This window comes from Rhynchophorus ferrugineus, unplaced genomic scaffold, assembly GCF_030347505.1.
Source record: "Rhynchophorus ferrugineus isolate W39M unplaced genomic scaffold, kcgeb_rfMv2 rfM11, whole genome shotgun sequence".
NCBI classification, from domain to species: Eukaryota; Metazoa; Arthropoda; class Insecta; order Coleoptera; family Curculionidae; genus Rhynchophorus; species Rhynchophorus ferrugineus.
In genome coordinates, this window is record NW_027472590.1 from 17,160,936 (window position 1) to 17,179,808 (window position 18,873).

At 31.8% G+C, this 18,873-nt stretch overlaps 1 long non-coding RNA gene across 1 annotated transcript in view; it reads right to left on the reverse strand.

Annotated features, from left to right (window-relative positions):
* The window catches only part of LOC143204548 (uncharacterized), a 45,395-nt gene extending 28,377 nt beyond the window's left edge, over positions 1-17,018 (reverse strand). The window contains exon 1 of the long non-coding RNA XR_013007627.1: positions 16,814-17,018. This is a non-coding gene — a long non-coding RNA (uncharacterized LOC143204548). The remainder of the gene's footprint in view (positions 1-16,813) is intronic.
* Positions 17,019-18,873: the final 1,855 nt, after the last annotated feature.

An 18,873-nucleotide genomic window follows, 5' to 3' on the forward strand; every position in this document is an offset into this window, starting at 1 on the left:
ACAATATATCTTTTGAATTTTTTTATAACATTTTTATTAGATACGCTTAGTACAATCTTAATTTACAATTAATTTATTATTACTTTTCCTATGTACTTGGATTAATTAACAAGCAAGACGAGTGCGAGAGAATACATCAGTATGTATTCCTCAATTGTAAAATTATAATTATTTATTAATTATTAACTTATAGCTATAGTTTACACTAAATATATACACTTTATATAAGTTCGTATGGTTTTGTTCGTTTCAATCTCCTGACATCCTGCGCGCTGTCCAGCAGTTGTATTGCTTCCGCGTTAGTATGATTTGGTAATCTTCTTTCGTGTTCCAAGGCGAAATTTTGGAAAACTTTGCAAATCCATTTGATTTCCGGGTCATCGTGCAGTTCTTCATTAGTTACATAGCGATAGGCATTGGTAATCAATCGAAGAAACTTGTTTTGACAGCGTTGTATGACTAGTTGATTTGAATTTTTAGTGCAACCCCATATTTGCACCTCATAGGTACAAAGTGGCTTTATAATTGTATTATAGATCAACCTGTTTGATTTTAGATCAAGTTGAGAGTACCTTCCGACTAACCAGTATAGTTGTTTTGTTTTGGTTCTAATGTGTTTTGCTTTTTGTCTAACGTGATGCTTCCAAACTTTTGAAATGTTTTTAAAATCTGTGACGATACATTTTACTTGTAGAGTGTTCCAGTTGCCTCAGATTTACCATGTTAATGCGGATACAAAAATAATGATGTTTTATATCATTTTTTAATTAATAGAGCCTTTATATAGGAGTCATTTTACATCTTAGGGTATTAGGATACTTGAAACAATCAAACCCGAACCATAGAATGTCATCGCCATTGGATTGAAAACTCTGTTAATTGAGTCTTTAAAAAGAAATATTAAGGGAACAAACAAATATGCGACTGGAAATATTAAGTTGGGCAAACATAATTAAGGTTTTTCCTAATACATGTGTGTTGAGTCGTATATCTCTAGTAATACTTATTCAATGAAGGCACATGATAGCGCGCTTGAAAGACAACAATTCAAGGAATATTCTAGATGTTAGATTAGTTTGTTTAGTCAAAGGTCGCGCCTTCCAAATTTAAATTCCAGACGGTTATTTTTATTACATTTTATTTCTTGCTTGAAAAATGGAGTTGCATTTAAGTGTACGTCGGTGTCAGAATTGTTTATACATTTTCGTGGTAGAATTCTCGAACAACTAGAAGTCGATGATATTCTATAATGCATATTATATTTCAAGCATGATAATTTTGAGCAAAAAAGTCGTGGTTCGTGCTCAAAATAGCGTCACAACGGTATAAATTCCAGATTGACCTCAAGCTCGAAGGTTATACTAACTGATAGGGCGATTAAAGAAGAAATAAGGTTAAACAATCAAATTGTTGATTTAAAGATCGACTAGAATTCATTAATAGGAAAGGTGCTGTCGACAAATTATTGGACTACTATCTATTTTCTTACAATGGTGTGAAGCTGCCTTGAAAATGAGTTTGTGAAATTCACTTGGTTTAGTTTTTCGTCTTAATAATCTTCCCAAAAATTTTACCCAAATATACGTAGAATTCTTGAAATACTAGAAGTCGATGCTATTCTATAATATATATTATATTTCAGTATGATAATGTTGAGCAAAAAGTCGTGGTTCATGCTCAAAATAGTGTCACAAATGACTATAAATTCCACATTGACGTCAAGCTCGAAGGTTGTACTAACTGATAGGGGGATTGAAGAGGAAATGAGCTACTTAAACAATTAAATTGTTAAGCGTAATTGTTAAGATTGAAAGAAATCGTAAGAAATTTGCTCTATAATATGAAATCCAAACCGTATTATAATCACAGCTACAATTAAAATATTTTGAAAGCCTATTCTCTATATTCCCGATACTTAAACATTCCTAAATTCTGTACTAAGGGATATAACATATCCTAACGTATCCTTAAGTTTTTTTAGCCGTGCCGCTTACATAATATTTTACCCTTTTCTGCCCAATGCCGTGCTTGAAAAATGATTATCGATTAAAGTGGATCAGTAGCAAAGAACATATAGTATTATGAATCATAACAGATCATCCTTAATGGTATTATTTATATACATAGAGCGACCGATGCTATTCTCACCGAATACCAGTTAACTATTGATTTCTAAATTATTTTTTTCCTCTAAAGGAAATATATTGTTTATGAAATTTCCCATGTAATCAGAAATACCTCTAAAGCAATTGACCACAGATTTCGCAAAAACACTCTAACCACTCCCAGATTATGACAGATGTATACCACCCTGCCTTATTATAGTGAAAGACAATAATCGCATAATCAGCTGTTGACTGAAAACAATGAAATTGACATCCTCAAACTCATTCCATCAAAACCGCTTTCAAAAGTAATAACTTTGATTTAATCTGAAACAACATTGTAAAGACTAAAATACTTAAACATAGTTTTTATGCCTATTTGGATCGATGTACTTAATTCCTATTTTTTCAACTTTTTTATTAATACATTGTTACTAGTCGCTAATCCACAATTTGTTTAACAATATTTTAAAAACCAGATATACAAGTATATCTAGGAGAATACATTTGGCCTTAGTTAGGCTATAGTAGTAATGTTCATATATTAATTAACATTGCTGATTTTCATGATAAATGCATTACAAGGTCAGAAGATTTGATAATTTAAAGTATGTGTTCTGTTTGGGTTTTATCCAAGAATTGCAACACTTCAAATCGAATATGTGGAGGTTCCCCTCGAGTCTCCTTGCGACTTTCCAGATTTTCTGAGTGACAGTCGGTATCTGAAGGTTACCGAGGTTAATCATTTCTGTATATCTGAGTATATCTATGATATCTCTTAGGACTTTGTATAGAAACATTTGATATCGGCTTTAGAAGTTGATTATAAAATAGCAACTTATTGGGTACGGATAATTGAGAATTTCTTCCAGTTAATTTCTAGTTCCCGATACATTTTGTATATATCAAATCCAGGGTTTTGCATTGAAGATCATCCTAAGGTTCTTAGCGTTGTTACTATATTGGACAACAGTGTTATTCATTGTTATTATTGTATGTGCAGTTTGCGGTAATCACCGATTTACATTGTTTAACTTTTATTCTTCAAAGGTAACTTTTCTTTTATTCCTGAATATTCATGAAGAATATTTGTCATGGATTCTTTTATTGTAGTTTGGAGTAAATAGATATGGCTCGGTGAATGGAGGTAAAACGAAAAGTTCGACGATGTGGTGGCTTATTTTCTTCAACGCCGAGACGTTGGCAATTCTGGTACCTCGGCGAAGACATGATGAGTCTACGGTGACTGCACTCGGTACCTAGCTTCTGGAGCTGCTCTGTGACTAATCCGTAGTCACATACGTTACATTAATTCAGTAATTCAAAAAACAAATAACGACGGTGTCCGACCGAAGCTGCCCAAAGCCTTTCAAATCAAAATGTCTGCCATTCCACTGAGCGAAGGAAGACATTATGATTTGAAAGGCTTTGGGCAGCTTCGGTCGGACACCGTCGTTATTTGTTTTTTGAATTACTGAATTAATGTAATTAACGCCGAAAGAAATGTTTAGCCGAGACGCTGATGAGTACTGTAAAAATCTCTAAGAGTTTACAAGATTATGAAGGAAATAAAATTTCGTCAAAAAAATTGGAAATAATGAAATTAAATTAAAGGTTCATTGTTCTAGCACTAAAATAAAATTTAATGAGGAACAAATGTTTGAATGAATGTAATGCTGAACGAATACAAGTAAAATCGAAGAAGAATAGTTTCAAAAATATTGAAAATATTGAAACAAAAAATATAACGGCCACGTAAAATACACCATGTTACACGGTACCCTCCATTCACGAGTCCAAACCTTATTTTGCGAAAGATCACGTCAGGGTCACCATTTTGGGCTAAATAGATATGACTCGGTGAATGGAGGTAAAACGAAATGAAACAGTTGTGTTTACATTATGTGACCGTTATTTATTGAAGTAATATAAAAATGTGGAAAATACAAAATAGATAAAACGGATGGCAGCGGTGTTACCTGTGTCGATAGTGGCACGTCTAAACCAAACGATAGTCGAGTACTGAATAAATGGAAATACCCTTCAATAACATCCCAGATAAACGTCTCGGGGTTGCCAGCTATTCGTCATCGGGTTCTAGTTGGCGCTGCTGGCACCCCGCCCGTGTTCAAAATGTGGCACTATATTTCTGGGTATTTTGTAGACCGTTATTCCACTATGTAAAATTCAACATGCCTCAAGCTCGCTACAGTAGAATGGGCTTTCCCTTGTTTGCTTAAACACCCTGGCTGAGGTGTAAAGTTTAAAAGCTCTGTGTTCTGCTTTGGTAACACTTTTTGAAGCTTGTGAATAAGTCCCACCTGCCAAACCCTGTCGAAAACTTCGTCTACATCTAGAACTTTTTTTTCGGTGACTTGTGCAATGCTATGCCACTGGTCAATTTTTGAATTCTTGTTCATAAAACTAAACTGATGGGTAGGTATCAGATTTTTATTCAATAATTTGATTTATTATTTTCAGTGGAGTTTTTTAAACACCTTAGTTATTACCGGTAGCAGTAAAATGGGTTTGTAATACGTTCGTAATGTAATCCTTTCATTGGACGCCAATTACGCTCCAGCGCGTTATATGTGCGGTGGTCTTTCTAGCAGTGTCCCCTTACAATTATATCAGCATTGTCTGAATATTATAGTTGAGTTATTTTCGAGCTTGGTTACGATTTTTCATTTTTGAGTCATTTGTATTATAGAATTGAATATGGTGGAAAAAAATATCAATATGTCAGGACCCTCTCATCCTAAAAGTGGAAAAATAGGTACGAAACGTTCCCTAACTTTACAATAAATATTCATGCAATCGTATTCCATTTTATGACTTTCGTTTGTGTGTCATAAAAAAGTTAGTAAAGGCTTCGTCCAGACCTACATCCAGAGCGGTTATTAGCGAACATGCTTTGAAAATACGAGAGGAGAAGAAAGCAGGACACGTAACGAAAAAGCAATGTAAAAATTGTTATTTACAAAAAAAGAAATGACACTATTTATATATGCATTGCATGTCCTGGATATCCTGGTTCCTGTTTAGACTGCGCAAAAATTAGTTATGATTGACCTCTTGTGATTTATCTGAATAGGGTTTTTATTTATTTTATGAATTTGACTGAAAATTTGTATTAGCTTATGGTCGTTCATTTATTTCTAGTGACTTATCTATTCACTTGAATAGTTTTCACTCAATTCACTTTTGTTTGTTTATAGTAACGTTTACTTAGTCATTATCTAAAAAATTCTAAAATATAGGTTGGACACACATTAAAAACGTTATTAGATCCCAGATCGGCAGCGAATGTGTTAAGACTATATTGGAATTTAAAATGAAAAACTAGTTGTAATCCTTAGATTTTGGTTGTGTTCTTGTCAAATACGGAATACAATAGAAGAAACCCCGATATTTTTTGTTGTGAAACTGTATTTTGAATATATTTTTTCGAAATTCAACTGCCCTTTTGAATTATGTAGTACCCAAGATTTGTGTTTATGGGCTTTACTGATACTATTTGAACCACAAATTAATTTTAAATGACAAATGAACATTTTGAAACCCAACAAAGTGATTTTAGAAAACTGTTGTTCGACAGGAAATCTTCCTATAATATAATAATATATATTATGCACAAAACTTACCAAAAACAGTCGCATAAGCGACTTTTTCCAATATATTCCACAATATTTAATCAAATTTAACTTTATTGTTTCACTAACACATCGCATCGAAGGAACTAAACAATATATTCTATGTATGCTGTTTTGAACACCTTTGTTACTATAAATGGCGTTATGAGCAAAAATACCTTGAATCAATATTTATCTTTACATAAAATCAAACATTGTGATTCATTTTAAAAACTATAAATACCTAATAAAGCTTGTTTAGTTTAATACTAATGATTTAGTGGAATGGTGTAAAACGTACTTTTAATAGCTTTAAATAACTTCAATATGAACGGAAATGTTTCTGGTATATATATATATATATATATATATATATATATATATATATATATATATATATATATATATATATATTAGGGATGTCGGTCGGTCGGATATTTTTTTAAATATACTAAATTTATATAAATTTAAATATAATTTTTAATATACCTAATCAAATTAAGTACCTATTTAAAAAGTTTGTTAAAACAATTATATGATTTATGTCTTATGAAAATATCGATATATCTTGCCTCGATGTTTCTTGTGTCATTGACTGGAGTATATATTAACAAGACGAAGCAACTTCGGGAGAATACAGATACTTGGAAGGACTTTTTTCTTACATTCCAAAAATGGTTTTGTAGTTTATAATTATTGTAGTATTTGGGGTGTTTTTCCTTACACAGTTGTGGAACTGTTTTAACAGTTATAAGTTAAACAACGGTAAATGTTATTCCAATATAATTCCAATTCCAATGATTTCATTTGAATTTAGCACATTCAAGGAGCTTTAAGCTCGCAAAAGCTTTGTGAGATATCCACGTTGATCACTCACCAGTTAGTAGACTTCACTAAATTTCAAAATTTAATTAATACCTTATGGTGGAATTATTTGAAGACAATGTATTAGGTCTTGCCTATAGAACGAAAACCGATCTCATACTCTCAATCAGCTTTCAAGCTGCTTGGCAGTTGAGGAATAAATTGTTTCCAGACGTTTGTAATGGGAAATATTCGAATGGACGAGAAATGAATACCACACCAATTGAGTGAAAATGCCAATTGGAACCATTTCAACATCACGGCTTTATTGCTTCCAGTCTTGCTGTGTATAAGGTGGGATCAGCAAAGTATAGTATGTTATGAGCTGTTAAAACTGAATGAAACCATGATTGCATATGATTACCGAAATCGATTGACCAAATTGAACGACGTATTGTTGCACAAAAAACCAGCAATAATGAATAACACGTAGCAAGTGTTGTGCGAGTTGTAAAGGATACACTATTGCAGCTCCAAGTTTTATCACTCACCGTATATAACCCGTTCAGATTTCCACTCCACTTTCCACCAGATGATTGATAATTGGATCGCTGCTTACATCGGTTTTTCGAGACGGTATCGCGATGTTACCGTGAAGACGACACAAAGTTGTTCCAAATGACGGAAAGTATATTAGTAATCATATAGTGTGCCAATTTTTGTCCACCTAATAAATATATTTTTTAATAGACTAGATGACTATTTTTGAAAAACAACTTTATAGCAATTCTCCTTATTTATTTTACCTGAAATAAAAGTATATGGATAAAACAAGATTAAAATTAACATATATAATAAAATGATATGGAAAATTATATTCAATATAAAGTGGTGAGCAGTCATAGAAGTGTACATGAAGTCAGTATATATTTCTACAAGATTAAAATACTATCCAAATAGAAGAACATGGCTTCTAACTAAACTCACTGAACACTAACTATATCATTTTCAAATTGCAAACAAAAATATTAATTAACTTCAAGATTAAAATGCTAACCAGATAGAAGAAAATGGCTTCTTTTTCTTATTCTTCTTCAACAAGTCTGATCCCATCAGGGTTACATTATAAAAGGCAATATCAAATATCAGTCAAGTAAACTAAATTAAACTAAGCACAGATCTAATTAAATAATTCATGGGAGAACTTGATATTTCAAAGCATGTCTAAGCACAGAATTTGTATACAATGCTATTCCGTTCAGTCTACCTCTACGGAGCAAGTGTGGTACAGGTACGTCTCTGAGAGACAGCTTGCACTACTTCAAGGGTTCCAGCCTAAGTCCGCCCGTTACTCAATGTCCCATGGTTTATGAGGAACGTAAACACTCACCTAGAATCATTCATCCCGTTCGTGAAAAGCTTCACGAACATGCTCAGGGTGAGATTCTGCATAGACGTCTTACAAGACGATAACAATCTGACCAAATCCCTACCCATCCACAGACCTCGGTAACTAAACCAACTACGACATTCCCAGTCGTATCCCAGGATCTCTGTCGCTCGCAAAATCTCCCTATCCCGAACCCGAATTTGATAACCATAATTTGATACAATACTGGATACTTAGTTTTTAGTTTCACAGAGCTGCTAAAAGCTTAAGAAAATCAAGCATCCATTTTCAAATGTATATAAATTAAATCTTTTTTTAGTGTTGCAGTCACTATCAACTATGCAAAAAATATTATGGTAGCCCTATTATATATATATATATATATATATATATATATATATATATATATATATATATATATTAATGTATATAAAAATATTTGCATCCATTTCTTCAAATTATCATCATAACTTTTTTTTAGTAGGTTTGCCATCGATACAGTTTTAATTTGTCCTATATATAGGGCACTTTATTTCAACAATACTATTTCCACAATTCCCAACTAACGATTATGCTATTATTGGGTACTCAATAGAGTTATTACCTGCATTTATTAATTTTCTTGCCAAGTGTTATAATGATATATATATATATATATATATATATATATTAGGGATGTCGGTCGGTCGGATATTTTTTTAAATATACTAAATTTATATAAATTTAAATATAATATTTAATATACCTAATCAAATTAAGTACCCATTTAAAAAGTTTGTTAAAACAATTATATGATTTATATCGTACGAAAATATCGATATATCTTGCCTCGATGTTTCTTGTGTCATTGACTGGAGTATATATTAACAAGACGAAGCAACTTCGGGAGAATACAGATACTTGGAAGGACTTTTTTCTTACATTCCAAAAATGGTTTTGTAGTTTATAATTATTGTAGTATTTGGGGTGTTTTTCCTTACACAGTTGTGGAACTGTTTTAACAGTTATAAGTTAAACAACGGTAAATGTTATTCCAATATAATTCCAATTCCAATGATTTCATTTGAATTTAGCAGTTATATTAGCAGTTTTGCCTCTCGTCGCTTGTTCATTGACGGTGTAAGCATACCTTCCTTTTTTGCTTAAAATCAATGTTTTTCAGTTCTAGTTCGTTAAAATTTCTGTAATTTCGATAATTTTTAATTTTTGAAATGGCTACTCTCTTAATCAATTCAAATCTGTGTTAATCCGTTAATTTCCGTTGTGAGCATAACAAAAAGTAAACCTTCTGTTGGTTTTTTTACATGTTTTGCGATAATCTTAAATCATCAGTCTAAGAAGTATAGAACTTGAACGTATCAAAGAAATAACAAAACATTTTCCCAAGAAAGATCCGGCATAATTTCAAAAATTGTTAGGTTTGAATTTTTACATTGATGAATACTATGTGTTTTACCGTAAACTCAGTGGCATTTATAGATGTATTAATATTACATCGTATTATAAAGTATTATCTACTTGATTTTTTCCCAGCCTTTTTTTACCTGGTAGGAATGGAAAAATTAACGGATTACATTCAGAAAAGGAAAGTAAACAAAAGAGATAAAATTGAAAAATTACTATGAGTTATATTAGCACAAAGAAGAACAAGTAATCAAATTGTAATAATAATTGAAGATATATATATATATATATATATATATATATATATATATATATAATAAATAAAACGATACGAAGATACGTTTGCATTCTAGCAAACTGTGATATCTAATCACTGAAAAAAGATTGTTATATACTTTTTAACCAGCTAAAATGACCAAAATTGACGTTTAATGCCATCTAGTCTATGAAATTATTGGATAAAACGACTTGTTTCCCACGATTTTTTGTAAAACTCTATGTTGCATTTGTAATAATTTTTAAACAAGCTATGTAATAACTAATATACATTATTTTAGCTTAGAATATAGAAGAAGCCTTTTCAAAGTCTTTTGATATTGCTTCATGATACATTCATAACAACAATTATTTTAAAATTAAAAGTAGGACTATTAAAATTTTAACAAAAATATGAACAAATTATTTCAAAATTGGTCAAAACCAGTCTGAAGCGCTGCGAAACACTGACGTTTCCACACGTCACTTAACGTTTCCTAACCAACATTTCCGCATTCCAACGTTTGAAGATTTGAGCGCGCATCGATACTACCCATGCTATCAACGGAAAGAAAAAAAAACACGAAAAACGAACTGGGATTTATCAATGCAAATAGTTAAAATTTGCTTAGAATCGATTTGTAGATGTGTACTGTGTAACAGTAAGTGAAATGATAATGTTAAAATAAGTACTAGCAGGCTTGGTTGACGCAGTGGTAAAGGCGACCGGACGGTCCACCTAATGTTGCGATAGTCGCGGGTTCGAATCCTGCTGGGGCATGGTTGCGATTATTTAATATTTATGATTGTCTTAGGCAAGAGTGCAAAATCCGACAATGAAAATGAAATAAGACACGCCAGTATCCAGGCTGGATAAGACCGGATGTCTTCTGGGATGATTTCTAAGTTGGTCACTCGCCAGTCGGTAGGCTTAATACCAAGGAGCGTGGTTTGGATGTAGCCTATGTAAACCGTAGGTCCAATCCAGATAAACCCCTAGTTGGTAAAAGAAAACTTTCAAATATAGAAAAAAAGGATAAAAAATACTATCATTATAACACTTGGCAAGAAAGTTAATAAATGCAGGTAATAACTCTATTGAGTTCCCAATAATTGCACAATCGTCAGTTGGGAATTGTGAGAATAGTATTGTTGAAATAAAGTGCCCTATATGTAGGACAAATTAAAACTGTATCGATGGCAAACCTACTAAAAAAAAGTTATGATGATAATTTAAAGAAATGGATGCAAATATATTTATAACAGGGCTACCATAATATTTTTTTGCATAGTTGATAGTGACTAAAAAAGGTTTAATTTATATACATTTGATAATGTATGCTTGATTTTCTTAAATTTTTAGCAGCTCTGTGAAACTAAAAACTAAGTATCCAGTATTCTATCAAATTTCGGTTATCAAATTCGGGTTCGTTTTTGCGAGCGACAGAGATCCTGGGATACGACTGGGAATGTCGTAGTTGGTTTAGTTACCGAGGTCTGTGGATGGGTAGGGATTTGGTCAGATTGTTATCGTCTTGTAAGACGTCTATGCAGAATCTCACCCTGAGCATGTTCGTGAAGCTTTTCACGAACGGGATGAATGATTCTAGGTGCGTGTTTACGTTCCTCATAAACCATGGGACATTGAGTAACGGGCGTACCTGTACCACACTTGCTCCGTAGAGATAGACTGAACGGAATAGCATTGTATACAAATTATGTGCTTAGACATGCTTTGAAATATCAAGTTCTCCCATGAATTATTTAATTGGATCTGTGCTTAGTTTAATTTAGTTTACTTGACTGATATTTGATATTGCCTTTTATAATGTAACCCTGATGGGATCAGACTGAGACTTGTTGAAGAAGAATAAGAAAAAGAAGCCATTTTCTTCTATCTGGTTAGCATTTTAATCTTGAAGTTAATTAATATTTTTGTTTGCAATTTGAAAATGATATAGTTAGTGTTCAGTGAGTTTAGTTAGAAGCCATGTTCTTCTATTTGGATAGCATTTTAATCTTGTAGAAATATATACTGACTTCATGTACACTTGTATGACTAAGCTCACCACTTTATATTGAATATAATTTTCCATATCATTTTATTATATATGTTAATTTTAATCTTGTTTTATCCCTATACTTTTATTTCGGGTTTTCGGGACATCTAGTCTATTAAAAAATATATTTATTAGGTGTGTGCATATATCCTGATTATTTTTTCACTCTAAAATGCATTTATAGACAAAAATTGGCACATTATATGATTACTAATATACTTTCCGTCATTTGGAACAACTTTGTGTCGTCTTCACGGTAACATCGCGATACCGTCTCGAAAAACCGATGTAAGCAGCGATCCAATTATCAATCATTTTCGAGCGACTGGAAATCTGAACGGGTTATATACGGTGAGTGATAAAACTTGGAGCTGCAATAGTGTATCCTTTACAACTCGCACAACACTTGCTACGTGTTATTCATTATTGCTGGTTTTTTGTGCAACAATACGTCGTTCAATTTGGTCAATCGATTTCGGTAATCATATGCAATCATGGTTTCATTCAGTTTTAACAGCTCATAACATACTATACTTTGCTGATCCCACCATATACACAGCAAGACTGGAAGCAATAAAGCCGTGATGTTGAAATGGTTCCAATTGGCATTTTAACTCAATTGGTGTGGTATTCATTTCTCGTCCATTCGAATATTTCCCATTACAAACGTCTGGAAACAATTTATTCCTCAACTGCCAAGCAGCTTGAAAGCTGATTGAGAGTGTGAGATCGGTTTTCGTTCTATAGGCAAGACCTAATACATTGTCTTCAAATTATTCTAGTCTTCTTGGCCATTCTTTGCCATCGGTATTCATCACCACTTTTAAATCATTAAAACAAAAACCGATAATTCTTTACTTTTCCTTACTTCTTTATTATACATGGACTTATATTTTTGATGTTTTCATAAATGATCCGACAGCTGTCAAATTTATACACGCATCTTTAGAGGGTTAGGGCTAACTAAAAATATATGGATTTAATTCTAGTAGCGCCATCTATGTGTCAGGCTGGGGACTTTTCAATTATCTGTTATATTTATTTACAGAAATATTACACTTTATATAAACCTCTTTGATTGTTTCTACATAATTTAGCTAATATAAACCTCCAGTTTTTTTATGAATGCACTCTACTGTGTAACACAGGCCTTGAACTACGAATATCTCTAGCATAAATCACCACCATAAGGTATTAATTAAATTTTGAAATTTAGTGAAGTCTACTAACTGGTGAGTGATCAACGTGGATATCTCATAAAGCTTTTGCGAGCTTAAAGCTCCTTGAATGTGGTCTTTTTCATTAAAAAAATCTGATCAGTTTTAAGAAACTGAATCCGTAATATAATATTACCAAATTTATCATCGAACTTACAACAATTTACGTTCTACTTTTAGATACATGTTGACTGATTAAATTCGTTTAAAAGGTCGATGCTATTTATTCAATTAATTATACCGATACCATTAATTGTAGTTCATTTGTGTTCATTTATTAGTAATTAATTGATTAAATTGGATCCGTCGTAAAGTCATATCAGTTGCATGCCTTTGTCGGGCATCGAACAACTGTTAAAATACACAAGGGCTGTGTGAAGTATTTGTTCAGGTTTCAGTTTCTTTGAAACCATATTTTACAAACTAATTTACAGTGAATTTTCGGAATAATTTAGAATAAATTACTTGTTAATTTATTTCCTAAAAATATGCTCATTAATATTTCAAAGACAAATGAAACTTATATTTGTAATCAATAACAATTTTTAATTCAGCTGATTTCGACGTGCAGGACAAAGAACGTTCGAAACGATCGGACGTTCAACGTTCCCAACTCAAAAGACCCAAGCTAAACTCAAAAATAATTGGCAGAAGCGTTAAATGTAGCTCAAGAAGACGGGTGTAACCTCAATTAAATGACAAGCAAATGGAAAATCGAAAAATTGTCTATGAAAGGCTGCTTCAATAGTATGGTCGGAAGTCATTTCTGCTGAATTATTTTGAAAACCGGCAGATCGACTCAAAGGTTAAATCGTTTTGGTCGCTAGACAATGCTCTTTGTTTGGTTGGATCAGAGTGGCGTAGTGTATTACGAACTTTTGAAATCTGATGAAACTGTTAGTGATCGCTACAAACAACAAATGATCAATTTGAACCATGCATTGGTTGGAAAACTTCCAGAATGGGCCCGACAACAAGTGATTTTACAGCACGATAACGCTCATAAAGCCAAACCTGTCAAGGAAATTTTGAAAGCACTTGGATGGCACGTTTTATCACATCTGTCATACTCCTCAGACCTTGCCCCGTCTGACTATCGACTTTTCGCGTCAATGGGACAAACGCTTACAGAACAACACTTCGCCAATTTCGAAGAAAATGGCTCGATGAATGGTTTTGCTCAAAGGGCAAACAGTTTTTTTGGACTGACATCCGTAAATTGCTTGAAAGATGGGCAAGATGTATAGAATTAAATGGCCAATACTATGAATAAATACATGTTTCCATTTTCTTGAAAATGATGTTGTTTCTTTTTCGAAAAATCGGTAACGACATTCCGATACGCCTGGCACACTACAATTTTTTAGGTTAGACTGTAAGAGAAACATTTTTAGACAAATTATTATCTCATCCCTTAATTTGTCTATATAAGATTATAAGATATTTGGTATAATAGAAATCATTTCATTACAAACCGTAAAAAATGAGATCATAAATATATTGAGACAAAATAATTATTTCCGAAAATAAAATAATTTATTTGTTGGACAAGTCTGCAGTAACAGTTTCATTTGATTTTAGTAGCTCGTAATACACTATACTTTGCAGTTCCAACCATATGGACCGTAAGACTTTATGACCATGAATATTTCGCTTCGGTGTCAATGTAAATGAATCTCCTGGACTAAAGTATGTTTTTTTGCGCTTAAAATTGTCGAAATAGATTCATTTTTATCGCCAATCATAATACAGTACAGAAAGAAGAGTTTCTTTTCTCTTGGAAATAAATAAAATGGTAATGTTTAAACATCTCTGAAAGCTCTCTGAAAGATATTTGAGAGTTTAGCTAAGTACTCGTCCAATAAATCTCACAATTCATTGTCCTGGAACTTTCTGGGTGAAAAGGTGTTGAAAAAACGTTCAATTATAATCAGGATTGAACAGTATTTGAATTATTTGAAACTAAAACACATTATTAAAATACAAATACAATTTAGTATTTGTAATTTAATTACTTCTTAAAAATGTAATTTCTAATTAGTATTTCAAATCCTTATGGCTGCATAAAACATTTCAACGTAAATACATTTAGCGATATTATCAATGGATGCGTTGTTTAAAAAAATAAGTTCAATGGCTTTGTTAAACAAAATCACGACCGCTAAATATGTCCATCTGCACCTGGTACTGTAGTCAACTTCTGAGGTATTTTGACAATTGTCATTTAGGAACATTTTCAGTTAATTATAGTAAGAATGTTATTATTTGGAATTAGTTCTAGTCTACTCTAATGCCTGTAATAACTAGATTACATCGACTGCACAATTTGTGGCATTTTACTATTATTTCACCACGTAAGATTAGAAGTAGGATATGATCAAATTGTGACCTGAAATAAACGGAGCCACATTAGCATCATTGTAACACCCTACTTACAAAATGCATTGGTTGTCAAAAAGCACTACATCACAAGATAAGGGTCAGGTACTTCATACTTTAAAAGCAAATTACAATTACTATAAACGCAAAGTAGCAGTACTAGTTAAGAAGATAATGATTTTAAAGTTTTTACGAATAGGGACAGTCATCAACAGCAAACATCAAAAACGGACTTAGAGTTAGTCAGTTTCCTTAACGATAAAAGCAGGAAGCTTATTTTGAATATTGTCCAATTATTCATACAATATAACATAATTCGTACTATTTAGAACCTGCAGAGATATATATTCTGCAGCAGGTTCTGTTCATTCCCCAACAAGAAGCTGTTGACATTTATTTTTATTGTCTAGTGTTCATGAGAGAAAATTCTTCTTTTACTCATTAATAGGCTGAACTCGATTAGTTCTATTTTATTTACATATCCTAATATCTGACTATATTTTATATTTTTAAATAAAAATAGTTCAAATACTGTATATTTCAAATACACGACTTTATTGTATCTTGTATTTCGTACTTTAAATACTTGCGAGATAGTATTTTGTAATTTAAATTTTATTTAATGAAAAGCAGTTCAGCTCTGATTCTAATATGGTGAAACAGAGCCACCATAAGTTAATTAAAGTATTTATTATATTTCTTCAAGCCAAACAATGCAATTTTAGGCATTCCATTAGTAGCTCTTGTATAAACTAAATGAAAATGATATTACATGGAATACTATTATTATATATGGATAGTTCAGTGGTTTATATTGATACTTCGTATATTTACCAATAGATATCGCTGATCAAAATACATTACAAGGACCTAATAAAGCTCGCAAAAAATTATTAGTAATAATGTAGTAATAGTTTTATCATAAAAGGTGCCGATATTTCTAAAAAATATATTTAAATACATATAATATATAAAATGCATTATTGCTAATAACTTCTTGCTAATTAATTAATTCATAATTTTTAGCTAATATTTATTAAATGTTTTTAAATATAATTGGAATTTTGCATGGAAAAACCATACCAGAGCGCGTAAAATGATGGAACAGAGCCACCATAAGTTTATTCGATGGGCTTAGGTATTAGGACCTAAGGACCTAATAAAGCTCGCAAAAAATTATTAGTAATAATGTAGTAATAGTTTTACCCTGTAAAAGGTACAGATTTTTCTATATAAAATATTTAAATACATATAATATATAAAATATATTATTGCTAATACTTTTTTGCAAATTATAATTTATCATAATTTTTAGCTAATATTTATTAAATGCTTTTAAATATAATTAAATTAGGTTTTTCCATACCAGAGTATGTAAAGAATAATTTAACAATACATTATTTCATACTTCATATATTTTTTTAATATCTCAAGATTCCATCATTCAATCTTATATGCGTTAAAATTAAATAAATCAATAAGAAAGAAGCCCAAGTGTTAGGCAAATAGTTAAGATAAATCTATACATATTTTTGTAAAAATGACATAAGTATAGTTATAAACTTACTTAATCTTATAAAATCCAAGTGCAAATAATTACATTAAAATGGGAACAATCACACTAGTTAATCCTAAACCCACTTCACATCTGGTAATTTCCGTTCAGACGCATTAATTTCTGAGACACATGGACCGAGAGTGAGAGAACACGCGGTATGAAGTCCCGATTCGAGACCCCAGCGTACAGAGCTGTCGAAAGCCCAAAAGGCACTGAGGGAGTTCATGCCGAATTGTGGCAGGGACGTGCCTTACCGTCCGTATCCCAGATGGAGTTGCACATTGAAAATGGATGGATAACGGCAACCCTATATTAACAACGAGGGGTGGTAGGCAGACGTCATTTGTGACCTACCGTAGGGGTGGCTAGATGGGCAGATTTCGATGTAAGATCAATAATAACGAAATTAAATGTGTATGCTGTAGATGTTGGTGCAGTTGTGGTTTTCTTATCGGTTTTCAAGGCCTATTATTTTTTTTAATTAAATAAGAGTCCATGATTAGATCCTTGAATGCTATTGAAATCAGATAATAACGTTATTGACGTGCACGTTTATATCTGATTCATAATGTTAATTTGTATGATAGATTAAGGAAAAATAATATAAATTTAAAGCCAGTTTTATATCACTAAGAAATTTTGGCTGAGAAGATAAATACTAGTCGGATAGGGCAAGATTAAAACATCAAAATTTTCCAGTCAAACTATCTCAGTTTTTGCCAAATCAATAAAAATGTGTATGATCCAGAATTGTCGAAACGGAGGACAACGTCTTTCCTATTGATCAATTCTGGTAGATTATTTTCAACCGCCTTATTTGTTAACATTAACAAGTCGAATTACTGACTAACAAGTCGACTTTCTAACTGACTGAAAGCCTCCTCCGGGATTCTATCATAATTATCTTTTTTTTTGTTCTTGTTCAGTTTTATTGTAAGTAGTTCAAAATTATTTTATGGTCGATGTTTAGAGGCAGTGTGTTGCGATTTTATCAGCTTTTTCAATGATGGGCCACATCTTTAACATTTATATTTCTGAAACAACAAGCAAACCAACTGACGACTTGGAAAACTTACTTTTAATGAAGCACTCATCATCACTAATACCACATCGGTATATTTTCACAAGTAAAAAGAAAATGATCAAGGAAATGAACCTCTGAAATCCTAATTTTTAAAACATAATTACTTTAGACAAAGCTAAAGAATTATATATACAATTTTAAAGCCATCTAGTTATTAGGAAAAATAGAAATTAATTTATTTTTCTTTAACCCAGTATAATAGCACGTATATGCTGGCTATAACAAACCTTTTGATTTACCTTATAAACTTTTGTATTGAAGGAGAAATGAATAAGCAGTAAAGAAAATTTTTAATTATTTCTGACATTACGTCAAAAACAATGTTATGTTTTATTTCGCCGAAGTCTACTAAACTTGCTATCAGAAACTAGAAAACAACTCAAGTAATAATACAGATAATAATAAGTGGACCCAGACAAGGTGAATAAAAGCCAACAAGAATACCAAACTGTTTCTATAAAATAAACATAAATATGATGAATCTTGATTCAAGTCTTCTTTGGAAATTTGAAAAAAAAATCTAAATTATCTGTACAAAATACGTTGCTGCTGTAAAAGCGGATGCTAAAAGCCTTATACACTTTTATTGAAATCAGTTATGCGGATATTCTGCGAAAAGTAATATCAACATAACACAAGTTTTTTGGAATAACGTCCTTAGTATTGTGGATGTACCCAGATACTATAGGAACAATTACTTATACCGATACATTCAGATTCCAATTGCTATAGTGGAAATTAAGATACTCATAACAAGGCGTTATGAACATGATAACGTCGAAATGCTGCAATTCTTTAAATAACACTAAACTAGTGCGCAGACTCAAGGAACTGTTTGGTCTTGTAGAGTTATATAGTGAAGTGTACTAAATGGTAAAAATATTGAAAAGTGCTACTAATCTTCGTATTGCTTTATTTTATTAGAGAATAATTAAGGGCCAATGGTTTCCCTAGATATACCTAGAATTACCTGGTTCGGCAACGG